Consider the following 24052-nt stretch of genomic DNA (forward strand, 5'->3'; position numbering starts at 1 on the left):
GGGGGCCCTGTCCTGCCCGACCCTGCTCGCTGCTGGCTCCGCCCCTCTTACCGTCCCCGTTGAACGGTTAGATGTAGTCGGACTTCCGTATAATTCAATTTTCTGTCCTTTGGTTGTGTCTTTGTTTCTCCAAACCTTTTTTTTATTCAAACTTGGTTGTGGGAGAAGGCACAGTGTTTCCACCTATGCCTCCATCTTGGCGGAAGTGCGAAAGGAAATTTTAATTGAAGAGATATCTGCACCCCATGTTCACTTCAGCATCATTCAAAATAGCCAAGACATGGAAATAACCAAAGTGTACATTAAGAAAAAGTTAAGAGGTTAAGAGGTTAATGGATTAAAAAGTTGTGAGATTTTATACATATATATGTGTGTGTGTGTGTGTGTGTGTGTATATATATATATAAATTTTATACATATTAAAAAGTAAGGGGGAACCAAAAAACAGAATTATCTTCTGGAGGGTTGTCTCCTTCTTAGTACAGTCTCCTCGGCTAGGTGAGTGTCCTGGGAACCCATCTGTATCAGTGCACCAGCTGGCGTTGTTGTGAGAGGCTGCATTAAGCTTCAGTGAATATTTTTGAAGACTTGTTAACCCATTTCATGATGGGTGATTTACAGCACACCTTCCCATACCATGCTGAGTGTTCAGCAGTTTTTGACCCAAAACAGCATGATCACATTTGCTCCACCCTCCTCATTCACCCAATTTGGCCCCAAGTGACTTTTTTGTTTCCCAGCTAAAAAAAGTCCTCAAAGAAAAATGTTTTGCCAACATGGGAGAAGTGAAACAAAAAATGGCAGAAGCACTAAAAGACATCAAAATCAATGAGTTCAAAAACTATTTTGAGCAGTGGAAAAATGTCTTAATAAGCATATTGTATCAAATGGAGACTACTTTGAAGGTGACTGAAGTTTCAACATGTAAGAATAGACACACAATTTTTTATCAATAAATTCCTGGTTTGGGGGGACAGGGTTCATATACACACATACAAATGAACATTTAGCCATTAAAAATCCTTCCATTTGCAATGGCATTGATGGACCTTGAGGGCATTATGCTAAGTGAAATATATCAGACGGAAAAAAACAATCACTGTATGACCCCACTTAAATGTGGAATCTACAAAAAACAACCCATAGAAGCAGAGGGTAGATTGGTAGTTGCCAGAGGTGAGGGGTGGGAGCTGAGGGAAATGGATGAATGTGGTGAAAGGTACAAAGTTACCATTGTAAGATAAATAAGCTCTGGGGATCCAATGTACAACCTCGAGACTATAATTAACACTCCTGTACTGTATACCTGCAAGTTTCTTAGCAAAATCTTAAAAGTTCTCATCACAAGAAAACAAATTTGTAACTATGTGAGGTGATAGATAGTAACTAAACTTACTGTGATAATCATTTCTCAACACACACATATCAAATACACACATGATATCAAATTATCATGTTATACACCTTAAACTAATATGTTATATGTTGATTGTATCTAAATAAAACTGGAAAATGTACATAAATACATACACAGCATTAAATAGAAGACAAAATAGTATAAAAGAGTAAAAAGAGGCTTTCTCTGTTATGTAGTGATTTTGGTCTGGAAGTGTAGTCCTAGTGTTTTTAAAATCAGAATTCAAGTATTATTTCACTTTAAACATAGCTTTCACTTAGGTTAAATTATAGTACTTTGATGTGTTTACAACCAGGTGATTCAGATAATTTTACTATTGCTACAAGAAAAAAATGAACAGGTCTGAAGTCAGCATGCTTTCTACCTGAGTCACCGAAAAATTCCCTGGCTGCTAGAACCTACTTATATTGCCCTATAGCAACCAGCTACTATCTTGGATGGTGCAAGATGGCAGAAACATCCTCTATTTTGTGTTATTGACATGGATGTAAGTTTAAAGAAAAGACCACAGAAGAAATACTATGGCAAGCCCTGGCTGGTGTGCCTCAGTGGCTTAAGTGCAGGCCTGTGAACCAAAAGGTTACCTATTCAATTCCCAGTCAGGGCACATGTCTGGGTTGCAGGCCAGGTCCCCAGTAGGGGACACATGAGAGGCAACCACACATTGATGCTTCTCTCCCTCTCTTTCTCCTCTCTCTGAAAATAAATAAATAAAATATTTTTAAAATAAAATTAAAATAAAGAAATACTACGTTGAATCATTCCACAAATATTGATTTTGAACTCTGAGGCTAAACTATAAAACATAATGCAAGAACCTTGCTTTCAAGGAACTCATCCAATTTGAAACTGAGTTACAGACTGAATATCAGACTGAAAATTCACAACACCATAGATGAATCTCAGAGACATTATGTTAAGCAGAAAAAGCCAAACTCAATGGCACATACTAAATGATTCCATTTCTACTAAGTTCAAAACTAGGCGAAACAAATCTATAATGAAGGAAGTCAGACTTTAGGTTACCCTTAAAGAGAGGATTATTAGTGGGAATGGTGTATATTTCTTTCCCTTGTTCAGTCACTGAATACACGGAAAGCCTCTGGAGTGAGCAGTAAGACAGTAATCAATAAAACAAAAATGCGCAGTGTGGGCAAAGGTAACTCAGGAGTCACAACTCAAACTTTTCACATACCAATGGGCACTTGAACGAGAACCTTCTCATGACGCCAGAAATTGTAGGGTAGGGCCACACACCCAGATAACTTGAGTTATTTTACTTTCCTAAGTTAAAGCTGTAACTCCTTCAACTTCCTCTCCTAAGTAATCAGAGCACATCGGCATGTCAGATACTTGGTTGAGAGTGTTCAGGGAGATAGGGCAGAACCTACCCTTACCTCTCCAATTTTATAATGAAAACGGAACTTTTTCAAACTGACTTAGTCCATGGCTCTGTCTTCAAAGTTTGCAACAAAGGAAACATTAGTGTAAGTCTTTAGTTTCAATCAGTCACACAAAACTAAGCTGATGCTTTTGTTGCTTAAATATAATATGGTATGGACAAAAGGCATGCAGAAAATTCCCCAAACGCTCTTCTGATCCTCTTTTCCCAAATTCAAATTAGAACAAGCCCAAACCTACCATCACCACACTATCTACATATTCTATTACAGTCATTCAATTCCCTCCTGCCATAGTAATTCAAAATTCTTTGTCTTCAATAGACAGAGAAAAATGGGTTTTTCTTCAGTTCCAAAAATTGATCTCTTTCATGTAAGCCATCCTATCTCTTTGTCCCCAAGTCTAAAATTATCGCAATTCACGGTTGGTGATTCTCCTACTTCTGGCATTGAGACTCTTTGTGTACCTGAAAAATTAAGGAAAAAAGGCAGAAAAGATATTGTTATAAGTGATACTGTTGTTTATCTGATAGGAATTATTTCAGTGGTAGGAAAAAGGACCAGTATCTCTAAAAAGTTATGTTCCCAAAAGTTCAGATGAAACCTGAAGTAGTCTTCTTAAAACTTAAACTCTTAAATTCAAACATCCTCTTACCAGCTTACCTCTGTGCCAAGACACAGTGCTGGTGCACAATCTCTCTCACTTTAGTATGAATTAAGAATTAACCAAGCCATGTAAAAAAAGATGTGATAAGAAGCTGAGGGAACAACATCCTTGTGTAAAGTGGGGTCCAAGAACAGAGAAAAGCAGAAACATCATACCTTTTAACCGATTTTGTCCATGGTGCTTCAGAGAAAAGGAATAAGGCAATGAAGTGGGGTGATACAACAAAAGGTCTCAATCTTGTTGCTTCATGCCATTTCCAATAATTTTCAGAGGCTGGTCAAAACCTAAATTTAAAAATCAGCTCTCTCTGTTAAGAATCAATTTACCTTTTAGAATAAAAGAATCTGGAGACTTTTTTTTGTTTTGGGCTTTTCTGTATTATGAAAGATGAGTTAAAAACATAATTTAATCCTAAACCATGGCTCAGAATAAAATGCTTTTCTCAACAAAGGTGAAATTCAGGGAGGGAAAGTTGATTTAAAATAAAATTTTCTTTTCTGGTTACTTCTTCAGAAAGAGCCAGAGTATGAGTCTAGATAGAGATGAGAGGGCCAAGGACAGGTCAGGGTTAAGGTTAGGGTTAGGGTTAGGTTGGAGGCTGACACGCTGCACAGGGCCCAGCAAAGACTGTACTACTTGGCTCATCGAAGTCCACTTCTCTGAGTGTACTTTTATTCTATGTGCTCCCTTTCTCTCTGTTTAAAATTGTCAAGAAAAAACCCTTAAATGTGGGAGCAGGGGGTAAGATGGGTGAAGGAGGGCAAAGGGGAAAAATTTGGGACAACTATAATAGAATAACAATAAAAATGATTAAATAAATAAAATAAAATGGAAAACAAATTACCAAAAACACCAAAAAGTTACAATTTTTTAGATACTGAGATGATAAATTAGCTATAATTCCCTCTTTCTCCTTTTCCACATTTTTCAAATTCCTACATATTACTTTTATAATAAAAGTGATTTTAAAAAACACTAATCTGATTAGCCAGTGATATTTATCTCTTGTTTTAGAAAGATTTATTTTTTCACTTTTCCTCCAATAACTCTGGGCCAATATGGTTTCCCCATCTGGAATGTCCACTACCTTCTTTGCTGCCAGATTCTCCCTTCAATTGACGCCCCATGAAGTCCCACATTCAACATGAAGCCTTTGCTGACCGCTCAGCCCACATTCATTCTGCTGCCTCAGAATTCTTACTATGATGTTTCCCAAAGTGTGTTCCACAGCAAATTGATTTTAATTCTCAAATTTAATTTTTCAGTTTAATTCTCTAGAACATTCCATGACAAAAGAAGTCGGATAAATGCTACCTATTAGATCCACCCTCTGGAAAGTCACAATTCACGGTTCTACATTAAAGGCCACGGAAAGTTCTGCAACAAAACAACCTTTCCCACCTACCCCCACCCGACTTGGTTTCTTCCATTGTTTCTTACACACACACACACACATACACAATTTCATCACTGTACAAGGAGTAACTCCACAAAACTCTCTTTGGAGAACATCTTTTCCACAGAAAGGCAATTGAAACTCATTCCTCTAATAAATACTCTTTGATACATAAAGACCAGAAATTCACTGATCTTTGACTTACTAAAAATCTAGCAGGATACAGAGGGCATTGGTGCAAATTAAAATCTAAAGGAAATTTGAAATTCAGCTAACTCTGTGAAAACATCAAGAATGCAAGGTGATGTTACGTAAGTGCTGCCTTAATTACTCTCTTTCAGAAGATAATATCATATTTTACCTTTTATTGTAAAAGATGTTAATAATTATATTTTTATGGATAGATTAGAAGAACCCATTTTCTCCCCATCTCTTCAATTTTACCCTGGCTAGTGAAATAAGAACTTCAGGTTTGGGGGGGGGGCATTGGGAAATTAGGTATTCTCCTCTTTCTCTACCCCCTCTCACTCCTCTCCTGAAGAAAATGGGGTGACTCTCATCTTGTCAGTGAGATGAAAAGACATTGATCCTTTCTGAGATAGTCCTTCCGGGACTACTCAACTATCAGTGGGTATACTCTCTGATGGAGAGTAAACTCACTGAGGTGGGGCTTCTGTCTGCAGCTGTGTGATGTGCATGTGTCTACTGGGTAAGAAGAAGAAAAATTAGGAAGTTAGATTGCAGTTACAAGTAGTCATGTCCTCCGGTGCATATTGATGAACAATAACACTTGATACATTTTTTCCTAAATATCACCAAAAGTAAAAAGATAAAATGATAGTGAGGACAAAGAATAGGGAATACTAAAGGAAGAAATAAAATAGTTTTGCAAGGGTGACAATAAACAAAGAATTCATCTAGATTTCAAACAGCACAAGTAATAGAATATTGCCACAAGGCAATGAACAAAATATTGTCACGAGGATAAACAAAAAGCAAATCCTAACAGGGGCGGAAATGGGAGGGAGGTGGGGATCACTAGGGAAGGTGGGCTGGGGTGGGAGTAAAAGAGAGAAAACTGTACTTGAACAATAATTAAATTTTCTTAAAAAAAAAGTAAATCCTAGTGCCAATCACAGTGTCTGTATCCAGAAGGTACTCAAGAAATCTTTGCTCAAAATCAGCATGAATAATATGCATGTGTGTTTGTGTCTTAAATGTTAAATAACATTTAACTTCCGATGATTTGACATAATGTCATAAGATCTTGGACTTCCAAGAGAGACTGTGGCTGGCCTTAGCAACGAAATCCATTCTGTGCTTTCAACAAAATAAAATAAAAATAATATTCCAAAGATGAAAATTGACACTTGAATTTATTTGTTCTGGGGGCTTAAAAGATTTATAGAAATTCTTACCTCATAGTAGCTTAGTTTGGCATTGCCCAAACGGACACTCTGAGACGAAGACTTGGGTTCAGGCAGTGTGTTTGGGAGGTGACCCCAGGAAGTGAGAGTGAGGGGGTGAGGAGAATGAAACAGGAAGGGGTTAGCAAACAGAGGAGGCATTATTAAAGCCACCAAAATACATAAACAGAAGTGATTCCAGCCCTGGCTGGTATAGCTCAGTGGATTGAGCGCAGGCCTGCGAACCAGAGGATCGCGGTTCGATTCCCAGTGAGGGCACATGCCTGGGTTGCAGGCCAGTTCCCAGCAGGGGATGTATGAGAGGCAACCATACATTGATATTTCTCTCCCTCTCTCCTTCCCCTCTAAAGATAAATAAATAAATAAAATATTAAAAAAAAAAGAGAAGTGATTCCATTAGGCCCTTTTGAAAAGCATCCAGAATACTTCCTAGGACTGTCCACCTAAGACAAAAAAATCTGGGGCATTCGTCCTCCAGCTACTTTTCCCAATGGCTAAGATTTAACCCTAAACGTAGTAACCCCACATGCTGGTACTTCTCTTGGAGCTTCAGGGTGTGGGAGGAGGTCCTGGGATAGAAGTACGTAACATTCCAGGAGGTGCTTGAATGGGATGCTGACTGCTGGAGCAAGTGCCCACCACAGATGCAGCTAAAGTTCCAACTGAAACTTGATTAACAATGAAGGTTTCTCCATAGGTAATAATCAAACAACTTTGGATCTTTGATGTTAAAAACAGCAAAACTATTTCTCTCTCTGAAAATGTCCCTCTTTCTTTTTACTATAATAGTCTTTTTAATATACTGTTTATGATTCACATTTTCTAAGGAGCCTTGTCAAACTCAGCTTACCCAAAGCAACACCGCTACTCTAGAACTTGGCAGCATCTACTTCCTGTATGTTGTAGTTTATTTAAATAACATGGGTTTTTAATGCCTGGTTTAAATTGAGGTGGACCAAATACATCCTCTAAAATGATTACTTACAATAAAAACCTGTCCTAGAATGTCAGCCAACATAGCAGATTTTAGTACAATTTACTTGTACTAGTATATATGTTGGGATAGCATTAGGTGCTATAACAAACAAAAGCCAATATATATGCAATGCCTCAAACATAACAGAAGTTTATTCCTTGCTCCTGTTAAGTGCAAATGGGTGTTCCTGATTAGCAGGTAGCATAATTCCAAGGCATGCTGAATTCTAGCCAATCAGAGACCAGACTCCTTCTATTGTGTTGATCTGTGATCTTCAACATGAGGCCTCCAAGGTCACTGGGCTCCTCTATATCAAGCCAGTGGAAGGCAAAAGAATCCAAGAGGGTAACATAGAGGAAAGTTTACATGGAGCTAAAATTCAGTCACCATCAGACTGCAAAGGAGGCTGAGAAATGTAGAGGAAGTGGTTTGGTCAACAAAAGCCTATAGTCAGTCTTGGCCACAATTAGTGTTATAAAGCAATTTTCTGATATTTTGTGTGCTTTTTCTGACTCTTTGTGTGCATATTTTCTTTGTGTGCTTGATTTAAATGCAATGTTTTCGGACTGGAACTAGCCTTTTCAGACTCCTCCAGAGTTGATGATTACATGGACCTTGTTAAAAAAAAAAAAGGTGGTAGTCTCAGTGTGTGACTGTCCCCACTGAACTGTGAGCTCTTTAATGACTTGTGCTAAGTCATTTTCATTTTTGAAAATGTAACCACGTCTGCCACAAAGGAACATTTATTATACATTTATGAATAAATAAACAACAAAAATGTATCTCTCACTCTCCATTGACTACATGTATTAAATATTGTTTCTTGTTCCGAGTAAGACAGTGTCATATAGGTATTATTATTTAGAAATAAGAGGATAACTAAAGGTCAGGCCACATTCTGAGATCCTCCTTTTGGTCTCTAAGTATTGATGTGCCCTAAAATTCTAAGTTAGGCCATCTCTTTTAGTCTCTCTATGTACTGTCTGCCTATGTGACCTCATCTGGACTCTTCTCAGTTATTATTGTCACAACGATGCTTTGTAACAACTACCTCAGAACCTCATTGACATACAACAATAAACATTTATTTTTACTAACAAATATACAGGTTGTCAAGGCAAGCCTATGAATCTGGGCCAGGTTTACCTATTATCTGATGGGCTCACTCCTATCGTGTGATCAGCTGAAAAGTCAGCGGGTGACTAGCTGGTCTAGGATGGCCTCAGCTGGGATGACTCAGCTCTGCTCCACCTGGCCTTTCAACCTCAACCTGAACAGGCTACCTTAGCTTTCAGTTTGTTCTCATGAGAGGGCTTTGAGAACGAGAAGAGTACTAATGCCTGTTTTAAAACTATACATTGTACTTCTAATGATCAAATGGAAAGATTGAAAAACAAGATAGCCAGGAAAATTCATTCAAAAACAGAAAGGTGATAAAAGGAAACTTGTCTTCTCAGAAAATAAAGCATATTATGACACCAGAATCATTGAAATAGTGATGATCAAGTGAGTAAACTAAAACCTTCAGAAATAGAGCCAAATAATAGTGGAATTTAGTTTATGATACAGATGGTGTTTTCAGTAATTTTTTCCCAAGATGAGTTATTCTGTAAATGGACCTCAGGCAACTGACAAAGCCTTTCTGGGGAGGAAAAAAACAGAAAGCAAAAAACAATTAGGGTGCAACACTACAACATACCTTACGATAAAATTCCAAATGAATCAAATGTATAAACAGTGAAATGTAAAGAATAATAATACAGGGGGTAAGATTTTTTTTTAATTTTAATCGAATTCATTGGGGTGATATTGGTTCACAAAACTATACAGTTTCAAGTGTGCAAATCAACAAAACATCATGCGAACACTGCAGCGTGTGCCCGTCACCCAAAGCAAATCTCTTTCTGTCCCCATTTATCCTCCCTTTTGCCCACCTTAACCTACCCCTTCCCCTCTTTCCCTCTGGCTATCACCACACTGTTGTCTGTGTACACACACACACACACACACACACACATACAACACACACACATATATATGGGTTTTTTCTTAATTCCCTTACCTTCTTTCATCCAGCCTCCCAATTCCCCTCCTGTCTGACAGATGCCAGTCTGGTCCATGTTTCCACACCTCTGTTTCTATTTTGTTCATCAGTTTATATGAGAGAAAATATGAAATCACAAAAGTAAAGATTGATATATTCAATAACAAAAAATCAAACATATCTGCATACTAAAAACAAGTACCATTAAAATTAAAATCCAAAAAAAGCAAAAAACAGGAGAATATATTTGCCATCTATGTCACTGAAGGAGAGCTAATTTCCTCAAAAGGGAAAAATAAGCAAAAAAAATTACAAATACTAGCTTTGCAGGAAAGAAGACAGAAAAAATTCCAACCTCATCTATAAAATTAGAACTATAAATCTACAATGAAACACCTTTTTTCTCACACTAGATTGGCAAGGGTCAAAAATTTTTATCTCAACATGAACAATGTTATATGTCAATTATACCTCAATTTAAAAATGTTTTCAAAAATAGTTGTATCTTCTTTTGTGTTGACAGGTCATGAAGCAGGGGTTGTCAATTTTTTCCTATAAAGAACCAGTAGTAAATATTTTCAGTTTTATGGACCATATTCTCTGTGACATCTATTCAATTCTGCTTCTGAAAGCAGCCACAGACAATGGGCATGGTTGCATACCAACAAAATTCTATTCACAAAAATGGGCAGCCATAGTTTGTCTATACCCAGTATAGATAGACAAACATTCACCTACAGTGCCAATGAGACTGTAAGTTGGAGCAACTCTCAAGGAGGGCAGTCTGGCATTATATATCACCAGCTAAAGTGTACATATTTTTTGATCCATCATTTCTAATCTGGGGCCTGCATACATATGAGACATGGTAGAACAATAAGGATATTTATTGCATCCAAAAACTGAATCAATTTAAAGTTATCTAGTCTGTAGAGTAATATTCAGCTGTTAAAACAATAAAGAGGTCTCTCATTTACTAACATAAAATGAACTTCTAAGGTATAATGTTAAGTGAAAAGAGCAAGATGCAGGGCAGGACATAAAGGACACTATCATTTGGTCTGGAAAACACACAGGCACACACACACATTTATAAATGCATGAAAAGTCTTATCACTGGAAGGATTCCTATAAAACTATGAAAAGGACTGAGTGACTACAGACAGGGTAAGAGTGAGACTAACTTTTCACAGTGTGAGTATTTTTAAACTCAGAATTTTGAGCTATGTTCTTATATTACTTATATGAAAATTAAGCTAAATGTCAATCAGGCCCATTTAACATTGTATAGATATGTGCTGAAAAGGAATCTCTGAAAAGAAAATGTGCCTGAGAAACCTACATTTAATATTGTTCTTGCCCAAAATTTTGCCTTGAATTTCATTTTTTTATCTTCTACCTTTAGGATTTCTTACTGTCTTTGTTAAATCCCCAATGTCCCATCTCTCTTGTAACCTCTGTGTACAGTGTGCCTGAGTCATCCAGTTCTGCCCCCTCCACACTTTCTCTGCTGAGGTTTCATCTGAGGTAAAATCATCACCAAGGGTTCATTTGTCAGGTTGAGTGGGTCTTGTTGGTTAGTGGAGTGCCAAAGGTATAGGGCATGGAAGGACACTTGTGAGGAGCAGGCCCTGGCCAGACCAGCTCCCATCACTCACCTGATTGAGAAAGGGCATCTCCCAAGTCTTCTCAAACACCCGGCCCAAGGTAAAAAGTTCAGGATGGAATTCATAAGAAGATGTCTGTGGGAATGAGGTCAATACACCATCATGACCAGAGAGACAGACAGGCTTGTTAGCTGACAACACTCTAATGGCAGTAGATGAAAGAATTAGTATACAAATCAACTCTACCGCCTCAAAGTTTCCAATTGCCACACCTTACCACCCGGCCTCAACCCTGCACCATTTCTTTCTTCCCTTTAGTCTCCTGTACTATGTGGGATGGCCCTGCTCTTTCCATTTTATCCAGGGCAGAGCCTGTGGCAAGGATTTAGTGAAGTTGTACTCTCAGAAGGGGAGCAAGGGAAGCAAGACAGGCACAAAAAGTAGCGAGCAGATCAAGGATATGGGCTCTGATAGGGTCCAGTCTCATCCTGATCCCATGGGGGTCAGAAACAGTGACACCTTGCTCCCACTTGCCTGCCCAACCTATTGCTACCTGAGCTAATCTGCACCCTTTGATCTTTCACACTATGCCCCTGCAACTCCACAAGCTGGGCATATCAAATATTTGTCTGCTCCATAGGCTCTGCCTGTTGTCAAATCTTCTAGCACAAATGACGTCATAGAGTCAGACCCCCACTACGTCTGTAGACTAAAAGGGGAGTAGGAGGGCAAAGATTCCCTAATAAAGAGGCTCCTATTTGGCTGGGGCAAATCCTCTGCAAAAGCAAACAACACACACAGCAGCGGTGAAGTAAGTTCCCCAGCCTGGTAAAGAAGATTGGGAAAGTCACTAATAGTGTATCACCTTTTTCATAACTAGTGACGTCTGAAGAGCAGAGGATAGCTACTCTGGCCACAGTGAGTTTACAAGGGGAAATCACAGATCCACTACACAGCCTTTATCCATCAAGTAACAAATATTCTGCAAGGTAAATGCCATAGTAAGCATTACCTAAATGCCCATAGCCTTTGGGTAGTGTAGAAGTTTGCTAGGGCTGCCATAACAAAGTACCACAAACTGAGTGGCTTAAACAATGGAAATGTATCGTCTCAGAGCTCTTCAGGCTAGAAGTCCCAGATCAGAGGGAATGCACCCTCTGAAACCTGTAGGTAAGCATCCTTCCTTGCCTCTTCCTGCTTCTGATAGCCCCAGATGTTCCTTGTCTTCTGGCAACACAACTCCAGTCTTCACACGGCATGATCTTTTTGTGTATGTCTATCTCCAAATTTCCAGTCTGCGGCTGTTCCAACTATACCATACTTCTACCTCAGGTGTGCTCACTACAACCCAGACCTACATGACCCATTATTTTTGGAACCCTATATGTAACCTAAATTGTAACTAACTTAGTCATGAAAATTCCAAAGGAGGGCCGAAACCAATTCCTCCTCTGTGTGATGGCAGGCCTGACCTTAGCACGGGCACAAGGCAATGATTCCTCTCATTCATAACTTCCATCTTGGTTTGGCCACTATCTGGTCAAACCATCGACAGAGAAACCATCTCTGTGTAGATAAAGAACTTTTTCATTCTTGGAGGTGAGGGAGAAGAGGGATTGAGCTATATATAACATTTTCTGGGCAGAAGGTTTGTTTTACATTCACTGTGAAGTACATACAATTGTTATTTTGTAAAAACTCTGAATTTTGAGAGAGAGCACAGAGGGGCAGGATTTTATTCCAATATGCTAAATATCAAGAGAAAGGGAGTATAGATATGAATCATAATTGTTCCTGGCTGCTAATCAAAAGGTCAAATAAAGTCACTGGAGGCACACCTATGCAGAGGTGCGCCTTCCTATCTTCCTATCTGGAGAGAAATGCTAGGGAGGCGAAATTTCTACAAAACTGATAGGCATGTGGGCAGTAGATTTTGCATGGGCTAGCTCTAGAAAACAAGGAGGCAGAAGATAATATGTGCACATGGTGGTTATTAAAGGAGTGAGATGTGAGTTACATGTGTGAGTGAAATGAAGAAGTAACCCTCCCACACTAAAAGGTGTTGTCTGTGTCTGCTCTCATCAGTCTTCACATGCTCCATCTCTCCAGTCAAGTGTTTTCCTGACCCCAGATTTAGGTTCTAAACATCCCACGCTGCTGTCTAAGCCAGAGTCTTGCTTCATTATCAGGGTGCTGTCATGAGCTCCTGGCATTCAGGTCACCTACAAGCTTCTCCTCCCTCTCTTAAACTTCCTGACCCTTCACTTGGCCCTGACCTCTGGAAACAGTCTCACCTTGCTCCCACTTGCCTGCCCAACCTACTGCAGCCTGAGCTAAACTGTGCCCTTTGATCTTCCACACTATGTTCTACAACTCCACAAGCTGCGTGTCAAATATTTGTGTGCCCCATAGGCTCTACCTATTGTCAAGTTTTCTAGGCCTTTTGAATTAAGCAGTTTTCTTTATTTTTTTTATTTTAATTATTGTTCAAGTATAGTTTTCTGTCTTTTACTCCCATTCCAACCCACCTACCCAGCCTCCTTCCCTCCCTCCCATTTCCACCCCACCCCCCACCCCCAGTTTTTGTCCATGTGTCTTTTATACTTGTTCTTATAAAGGCTTCCCCTTTTCCCCTGAAATTCCCACCCCTCTCCCCTCTGGACACTGTCAGCCTATTCTTTATTTCAGTGTCTTTGGTTATATTTTGCTTGTTTGATTGTTTTGTTGTTTAGGCTTCTGTTAAAGGTGAGATCATGTGGTATTTGTCTTTCACCACCTGACTTATTTCACTTAGCATAATGTTTTCCAGTTCCATCCATGCTGTTGCACAGGGTAGGAGCTCCTTCTTTCTTTCTGCTGCATAGAATTCCATTGTGTAAATGTACCATAGTTTTTTGATCCAAATCCAAATTTTTCTACCCTACCTGCTCTGCATCAGATGGAATAATATTGGGCTACTGTGTTTCTTTTAAATTTTGTTTTCAAAACTGCATTTACAGCAGAATATTCATACATGTAGAAATGGGCCTCATACTACTTCTTTATGACTTTATATAATAGTCCCAAAGAGTAACTTCTTATGTACATATCCATACCTGCAAATAGTACACCAAATTGTATTTTAGAAGTGGATAGTTTTGTTGCATTAATGGTCCCAATTCTTTACCCTTCCCTCTACCCATGCACTTTATAACCATGTAGTGCCCTCTTTTCTGAGTCTGGGATGGCCAAGTGTCTTCATGTGGCCAATGAAATGTTGGCAGACATGTTGCAGAGGCTTGAGAAAGCACTTATATGTGTCCATTCTCACTCTTATTCCTCTGCCATTGCTACTTAGAACATGGGGAAAGTCCAACCAAGACCAGAAGAAACACTCAGCAAATCTGTAGACTGAATGCATCTCATTTGGGATGATGGGTTTTAGATAGTTTGTTACTGACATAATAGCTCACAAAGTATCTTATATATGATCCCTTTCCACAGCAATAAATATACTTGAACAAATTCCACAAGAGCAGAGAGCTTGTCTGTTTGGGTCATTGATGTTTCCTAAGTACCTAGGACAGTGCCTGATACAGAACAGATTTTCAATAAACATTAATTGAAATGATAAATACAAAAATAAAATTATAATGGTAACAGTAATAATAATTATATATATAATTTATTTAAACTTTACTATGTTCTAAGTACTCTACTAGGTACTTAATCAACTGCTTTGTTTGATTCTTTATTCAACCCTATGAAGTAAGTATTATTTACCCCACTTTAAAGATGATAGAATTGGAGTTCAAAGAAATTGAGCAACTTACTCAAGATCATACATCTCAAAAGTAGGAACAGGCATGACTCAAATTTAGGACTATTTAAATTCAAACCCCATTTATTCATACAAAAAACAGCCAGAGTATTGAATTATTGAAACCATACCTTGTATAATAGTTATATCATGGGGGATTTGAGTGGTTTAACTGATTTTTAAAACAAGTAAATTGTAGTTGATCCCACAACCTTCTCTATGTTCAGGTGCTTTCCAATAATCACAAAATTTAGAGCCACGTTAGCACAATCCTAAGGTCCCCATACAAGGATATGGAGTTATCCTCTGAAAATTTGACTGTATGATCAGAAGCAAAATTAATGAAATAAGACATATACAAAGTAGTCTTAATAAAATTACTAACAAACCCCCCTGAAGATTTGGACATTAACATAATTTATATTGTTAATAAAAGTAACAAAACAACTATGAAGAACTGAATCCACGTGAAAAAAAGAATATATGTCTACTTTCTCTCTTACATTAATAAGAAGGAGTTTGGCCAAGATGGAGGCATAAGTGGAAACACTGTGCCTTCTCCCACAACCAAAATTAGGGATAACAAATATTTAGAAACAAAAACACAACCAGAGCAGACAGAATACTGAACTGTATGGAAGTCCAACAACCATTCATCCAGACCAATAAGACAGGCGAAGTTGGTGGCCAAAGGAACAAGGTCGCAGCAGAAAAAAGCAATGGCTGGCAGACCCAGGTGCATAGGCAGCGCAGGGATAGCAGATCCCAGGTGCAGAGAGGAAGCAAGCAGACCGAGTGACGCGCACAAAGCCACTGGCTACCCGCTGTCACACATTCTCGCGCAGATAAACCAGGGGAAAATAAGCATCGAGACAAACCACGCAACCCAGTGCCCCAGAGACAGAAAATAAAGCCCAAAAGCACCTATTGAAAACACTTGTTGGGGTTGAGATGCTGGGAGAGACTCCCAACCTCACAGAAGAGTTCTTTGGAGAGGTCCACAGGGTCCTAGAACTTACACAAGCCCACCCAACTGGAAACCAGCACCAGAAAGGCACAATTTGCTTTAAGAGAGAGTGGAGCAAGTGCCATTGTTCTCTCTCTGACCCTACCCCCACATACAGCAACACAACCCATTCATGGGTTGCCCCACCCTGGTCAACACCTAAGGCTCTGCCCCTCTAATAGGTGAGACAAGATCAAAACATTATGGCTCAAATAGAAGAACAGCTCAAAACCCCAGAGCCAATATTTCTAAGCTACCAAGAGATAGCCAACCTATCAGGTGCACAGTTCAAAATACTGGTGATCAGGATGCTCACAGAACTGGTTGATTTTGGTCACAAATTAGATGAAAAAATGAAGGCTACACTAAGTGAAATGAAGAAAAATGCACAAAGAACCAACAGTGATGGGAAGAAAACTGGGACTCAAGTCAATGGAGTGGACCAGAAGGAAGAAACAAACAACCGAACAGAAAACAATGAAAAAACAAGAATTCAAAAAAATGAGGAGAGATTTAGGGACCTCCAGGACATCTTTAAATGTTCCAATATCCGAATTATAGGGGTACCAGAGGGGAAGAGGAAGAGCAACAAGTGGGAGACTTATTGGAATAAATAATAAAGGAGAACTTAACCATTCTGGCAAAGGAAATAGACTTCTAGGAAGTCCAGGAAGCTCAGAGAGTCCCAAAGAAGGTGGACCCAAGGAGGAACACACCAAGGCACACCATAATTGCATTACCCAAGATTAAAATGAAGGAGAGGATTTTAGAAGCAACAAGAGATAAGGGGACAGTCACCTACAAAGGAGTTCCCATCAGACTGTCAGTGGATTTCTCAAAAGAGACCTTACAGGCAAGAATGGGCTGGAAAGAAGTATTCCAAGTCATGAAATCCAAAGACCTACATCCAAGATGGCTATATCCAGAAAAGCTTTCATTTACAATGGAAGGACAGATAAAGTGCTTTCCAGAAAAGATCAAGTTCAAGGCGTTCATCACCACTAAGCCCTTATATGAAATGTTCAAGGGACTTTATCTAAGAAAAAGAAGATGAAAAATATTAACAGTGAAAGGACAGCAAACTCACAGTTATTAAAACCACACCTAAAACAAAAGCAAACTAAGTGGACAGCTAGAATAGGAGCAGAGCCACAGAAAAGGAGATCACATGGAGGGTTAACAACAAGGGAGTGGGAGGAGGAGAGAGAAGGAGAAGGTACAGAGAACAAGTAGCAGAGGCAGTGGGGAGAAAATAGACAGGGGGAGGGCAAGAGAAGTGTGGGAAACATAGAAGCTAAATAACTTATGACACATGGACATGAACTAAAGGGGAGGAATGTGGGGGGGAGGGAGTGTGCAAGATGAAGGAGAATGAAGGGGGGAAATGGGACAACTGTAATGGCATAATCAATGAAATATATTATAAAAAAATTAAAAAATAAAATAAGAAACAAAAATGACTGCAAATAAAAATGTCATTAGAAGCAAAAATTAATAAATAAATATATAACAAAATAAAAGATTGAGGGGTGTACTGGTCAGGGTTCTCCAGGAAAACAGAACCAACAGGGTGTGTGTATGTAACAAGAAATCAGCTCATGCAGTTATGGAGGCTGGCAAGTCCAAAATCTGCATGTGGGCCAGCAGACAGACAAACCTTGAGGAGAAAATGGAAAATCCACTACTGTTGTATAGTATTAAAATATCCCCTTCAGTAGATGATAGATCTATGAAAAAAAGTAAAGAAGTATGTTTGAACAGCACAATTAATATTTTATCTAGTGGATATAGAGAAAAATAAGAGAAATATAGAGAAAATATAGAGAAAATAATGCTCTCAAATATAGGAGAATACTCATTTTTTCAAGTACACAGAGAACATTTATAAAAACTAACCATGTGGTAGGTCATTCTTTAAAGAGCCAGGTCCTAAATATTTCAGTCTTTGCAAGTCACATAGTTTCTATCACAACTCTCAATATTGTAGTGAAAGAAGCAATAGACAACATGTAAAGGAGTCAGCATGTCTGTATTCCAAGTAAACTTTATTTACAAAAACAGGTAGTGTGGATTTTTGTTCTAAAGAAAAGGAGGGCACATATATTATTTTATGTGACTAACTCAACCTTGACATCAACTAGAAAACCAGACAAGAATAATACAAAAAATAAGCCAATTTCACAGAAGATCCTAATGCTAAGAAAATTGACTATCCATTAAGAAAATGATAAAATTTCATCCCAACCTAATTCTGTACACAAAAATAAATCTCAGGTTATAAACCTAAGTGTAAAAGACAAAATAAAAAATTGAAAACAGAATACAAGAGAATATCTTTATAACCTCATGATACAATATTATTTCTTAAATGAGGCATAACAAGACGCAGTTCAAAAAAATATAAATATACTCAACTCGAGAGATCTATTCAGCAAAATACATTATAAAGAGAAGAAAAAGATAGCCACAAACTTGAAAAAGACATTTGCAACATATACAATTGACAAAAGATTTGTTTTCATGATACGTACAGAATTTCTACAAGTGAATAAAAGAAAAGATAACAAAAAATAGGAGAATGACTCAAATAGGCCTGCTCTAAGAGAGGAAATATGAATGATCTGTAAACATATAGAAAGTTGATCAACCTTATTAATAATTAGGAAAATAAAAACTAAAACCAAACTGAGACACCATAAAATTGGCAAAATTTTTAAACTTGGAAAATACCAAGTGCTAAAAAGCAAATGCAGGAAAAGAAAACCTCATGAACTATTAGCTGAGTATAAACTAATAGAATCTCTTTGAAAAACAATTTCACTGCTGGGATTATGCCCTAAGAATCCTGAAACAGCAACTCAAAAAAACCTATGCATCCCAGTTTTCTTAGCAGCACAATTTACAATAGCCAAGTGCTGGAAATAGCATAAGTGCCCATCAGTAAATGAGTGGATCAAAAAACTGGTACATTTACACAATAGAATACTATGCAGCAGAAAGAAAGCAAGAGCTCCTACCCTTTGCAACAGCATGGATGGAACTAGAGAGCATTATACTAAGTGAAGTAAGACAGGCAGTGAAAGAGAAATACCATATGATCTCACCTATAAGTGGAACCTAATGAACGAAGTGAACAAAATAGAACCAGAGACATGGAAATAAAGAACAAACTGATAGGGACCAGAGGAAGAGGGGGATAACAAGAAAAAGAAGAGGAAGAGTAGACAAGGAACATGTATAAAGGACACATGGACAAAGACAGTGAGGTGGGGGATGGGTGGAATGAGGGAGGTGGGGTGGGTAGAGTGAAGGAGAGTAATGGGGGAGAAATGGGGACAACTGAAATTAAATAACAATAATAAAAAAGAAATACATTGGGAGAAAAAAGAAAAACAATTTTTCATTACCTAGTAGAATTCAACATTTTATTCTCTATGACCTAGTATATTGATAAGGCTTAGTTAACTTTGTAATAAATAACCCCAAATTTTAGAAATTAGTTATAACAGAAGGGTTTTTGTTTGTTTGTTTGTTTGTTTCCTTTTTTGCTCACAAGATAGTTGTGTGAATAGCATGAGAGTAACAGGAGAGGGGTGGTAACTTATTCATACAGTCATACGTGGAAAGAGAACAAGGGTTGCTGAATGGGATTTGCATGGGCCTGGCCTAGAAGTACCAAATATCAATTTGCTTACGTCCATTAGCCAGAAGTCAGTCAAAAACCTTATCTGTATTCACAAGAAGAACCAAAGAACACATATTGGTAAGCATTAGCTAATTCTGCTGGGAACAGTTCCATTCCTAGCTATTTACCCTTAACAAAAAAGGCCACTTCTGAAGATGTGTCTTACTACAATATTCACACACATCAGACACACACATAGTTACATAATAATTTATAATGTTAAAAACCTGGAAACAATCTAAATGTCCAACAATGGTGCTTCTTCCTAGAATTGCCTTCCAAGTGAGCTACTGGCCCTCACTGTTCGGAACCACCATACCTGGTTTCAGGAGCTGTAAATCCCCCATGGCCAAGGCTGAGTGAGCGACCTTGAGACCATAAGCCACTAAGGAGACAAAGCTTATCTCCCTGGCAGAAGCACCACTTCTACTTTTTTTTTTTCATAACTGGCCTCCAATGCTTGATCAGTTAGCCAATGACAGGTAAGATTCCCCAAGGGGGGAATGACCTAAGACAGCCACGATCACATGGAGGCCCCAGGGAAAGACCTGGGGGGCTATGGAGAAAGGGGGTGATAGACCCTCACTGCTCATCTTTGATGAAGCCTGACTCCCCTGAGTCCACGAGAACTCTTCGAGAATTCTTTGGCTATCTGCCTCCTCTGCCTGACTTAAGCCTGAAACAATGACAGAGGGCAGTACAGCCCTGTGCTGGAAAGGGCAGGCTCCCTGGGTGATCAGGCCTGAGAAAGGATATGTAAAACCCTGTGAAGACTGCTTTGCTAAGAATGCTCTTAGTTAAATGATAAAGGCCCGAGCAGGAAATGAGTTTGTTTCCCAAAGTTTTCTAGCCTTTTAGCTGATAGACCCTGAATCAGAAGAAGCCCTAATAGTCCTTTTGTATGCTATCTACTGTTTGATCCTTACTGCCTGACAATGATTAAGGAGCTGTACCTGTATTCCTGTGCAAATTAAACCCAATAAAAGCCTGTCTAGGCAAGGGTCAGTGTGCACTGCCCTTGAGAGAGTGTCCAGGCCATTCTGAGGTGCTCCCCCCTTGAGGGAGTAGCTGTGCTGCCCCTTTTCCTCCACAGGACTCAGTAGTCCCTGTGAATTTGTCTCATGTCTCATCTATGACACCGTGCACACTGCGGGCCAGTGCACTTGTCAGCTCACTCTCTTTTTGAAGCACTCAAACTAAGAATCCCTACAAAGAGACATCTTCCTCCTTTACTCAGAAATGTTAACAGTTATCACCACCTCTCCTTTTCACTTGGGGTACTGAGAGTAAGCCTTCCTCTATTCCCTGACAGATATTTTACAAATTAATTAACAGAAAAAACTTCTCATGACATCGAAACAGTTCATGATTTAATTCTCTCCCTTAGCTCTCGCTTCCATAGGTTAATTTATCATGGTATTGTTAGGCCCTACTGTCCTAATGAGTCCTTGTCAAGTTCAAATGTTTTCAGGTGAAGTAAGTATTTCTACATAACAAGCAGCCAGACCTCGGCCTTCTGAAGTAGTATTATTTGCCATCTCCATGCTATAGGGGGCAATGCTGAGCACTGAGTAGCAAGCCAACTGTATTTTCTAATAAAGAGAGTGGAGTTGAAATTCTGGAGAAACTCTGTCTTAGTCAGCTCAAGATGCTAAAATAAAATACCATGCACTGGGTGACTTAAACAACGGATATTTATTTCTCACAGTTCTGGAGGTGGGAAAGTCTAAGATCCAGGTGCTGGCAAATTTGTTTCTTGATGAAGTTCCACTTCCTGGCTTATGAAGACATGCCTTTTCATTGTGTCCTCACATGGCTGAGAGAGAGGAAACTCTAGTCTGTTCTTTTCCCTCTAAAGGCATTAATATTATCATAGGCACCCACCCTCATGACCTCATCTAAACCTAATTACTGCCTAAAGATCCCTCCTCCAAATAACATCACACTCAGGGTTAGGGCTTCAAATACAAATTTTGAGGGTACACAAACATTCAGTTCATAACCAAGTCCAAGGTGGATGGTGAAACCCCATGAAAACAGAACAACATAGCTATACAGGGGAAGTTTTTCATGTTGAGGGGAGGAAGATCAGAGTTATCATTAAAGGGGCACTTGTAAATCTTCAGTATATAAATGGTATTTAAAGTCATGTGACTGTGTAATCCACAAGGGCATGAATGCAAATGGAGAAAACAAACAAGGCTGAGCCCAGGAGTACATTGCCCTAACAGGTCAGAAAGATGTGGTGGGAGAAACTCAGAAGCAGACTGAGAAGGAGCAACAATAAAGTAGGAAATAAAACATCAGAACATAGTGCCCTGACAATCAAGTGAAGAATGGTGCCAAATGATGCTGACAGATCTAGTAAAATGAAGACTGAACGTTGATCATTAGTTTTTAGCAACAATTGTCATTGGTGACTTTGCTTGTCACTTACGACCTCAACAAGAGCACTTTTTGTGGTGTAATGAAGGTGAAAATCTGGTTGGAGTATATTTAACAAAGAACAGCAGGAGAAGAGTTGGAGATTTTAAATGTAGACAACTCCTAAAAGAATTTTTTGCGAAGAGGAACAAAGAAAGTATTCAGTGCTGGAAGTAGAAACAAAAGAATGTTTTTTTCTTAGCACAGAAAAAATAGTAGCATGATAATAGGCTGATGAAAATGATTCAGTAAACTGATAAATCAGGAAAGAATTGGGAAACTTTCTAACAATGGAGTGTGATTTTGTGTCTCAAATGAAGAGTTTTGTTTCAGATAGGAAAATATAGGGATGTACAGAAAGAAATGACTGCAAAAGCTGGTAGGTAGGGAGATAGGTATGGTGATAGTAAGTTGTGGGAGTTCTGACTGTTTCTTGGGAACTGAAGTTCAAGCCAATTTATTTGAATCCCAAAGGACAAGATGGCCTGAACTGAATTCACTATTTCACACATCTGATTGCCATGTAAATGTAAAAATGGTGGCATATGAAGATTGTCAGCTACCTAAAAAACAAGCTTCTCTCTGCTCTGTGCACAATGCTAATTACCCGGATATGGGTGTCTTCTCCTACCATACAAATCTGCACAAATCCTATCTTTTCTAGTAAGAACTTCAATCAAAATAAGTCTGCTCCTGCTTTTCATCATCACGTTCTGCTTAGTTCTCCAAACAGGGCAACCATCACACTTAATTGGTATAATCAGAGATTGGCATTGAGTAAAAAGGAACTTCAGAGGTCACAGCATCTATCCCCCTGCCTCAGGCAGGATGATACCCAAACCACAGCAGAAGGAGCCTTCTTTAAAAGTAAGGAGTATAGAAGACAAATGTGCATAATGAGCTGTGTGATGCATTTCAACTTAGGTAATAGTTGACTATCTGCTATTTTGGAAGGATAAACTATGAAAGTAAAAGATGCATTAAAACTAGGAGATCCACAGAAAATGTAAGAAACAAAAAATGTGTGCACCTCCATAATCCTGAAGGAAAGGGAATAATCCTTTATATAACTTTTATAAAAACAGTTTACCATTACAATTAAACTACTCACCAGTTAACTGCAACTGGACCTCTTTCCTTCCACCACGCCCCATCCCAACATTGGGCTCTAAGAACTATGAGAGGGGGAACGTGCCTGTTTTGTTCGTTACTTTACCTTCATCACCTAGCATGTGCCTGGCACAGAGTCAGCATGTAATTAATGTTGTTAGATGAATGGGTGTTGCTAGTATCACTGTACCTTAACTAGTTGTGCCCCAAATAATGTACCCATTCACTCCATATATTGTAATTCCACTGTGTTAGGCACTAATTGATTAATGGGAACATTGTGATAATTAGTATACAAACTTTGTCCTCAAGACAAAGTTTTTAGTCCAAAGTCAGTGAGAAGCAGTGATGACAGTGTGTGATAGATAATGATCATGAGAGAAGAACTGGGTGCCATTAGACACCTAAGAGGAGCACCTAAACCACTTGGGCTTCTGAAGGAGGGAATGTCTAGCAGAGACACAAAGCTCAAATAAGAATTAACCAGAAAAAGAGAAGAATGTGAGGCAAGAGGAACAGCAGAGTACAAAGGCCAGGAAGCAAAAATATCTTTATTCACCTTTGCAGCAAGCTTCTATTGAACATGCTTTGACTCATGATGTTATAGATATAGCAGAAAACAAGACAGATAACTCTTGCTCTTATGAAGCTTACCTTTGTAGTAGAGAAAAGAAGCAAGTGAAAATTACAGTGTGCCCTCCACTGAAGAACGTATGGATGTTCTGGGATACCCAGATCACCTAGTCTCAATTTGGTGGAATATGGCAGCCTTCCTGTATGTACTGAGACACACAGTTTGCAGAAGATTATCCAAGAGAATGGAGTAGAAGAAAGACTGTTAGAAGAATAAGGCTCAGAGGAAAAGACACCTTCCTCTGAGGAAGAGAAGGAGTCTGTAAATTATATGCCATTCACTATGGCAGGAGCAAAGCATTGAAAAAAGTAGGAAATATGAAAAGGCCAGACAGGTTTGAGATTAGTCCATTGTAAAGACTCCATAGAGCCTGCTAAGCATTCAGACTGTATCACTCTACACTATTATTCAGAACTGGATTATAACTGTCCTCAAGGATAGAGGAGTGTAGTGTTTTTAT

Source organism: Sturnira hondurensis, unplaced genomic scaffold (genome assembly GCF_014824575.4).
Source record: "Sturnira hondurensis isolate 20B ecotype Veracruz unplaced genomic scaffold, ASM1482457v3 Scaffold0007401, whole genome shotgun sequence".
NCBI lineage: Eukaryota > Metazoa > Chordata > Mammalia > Chiroptera > Phyllostomidae > Sturnira > Sturnira hondurensis.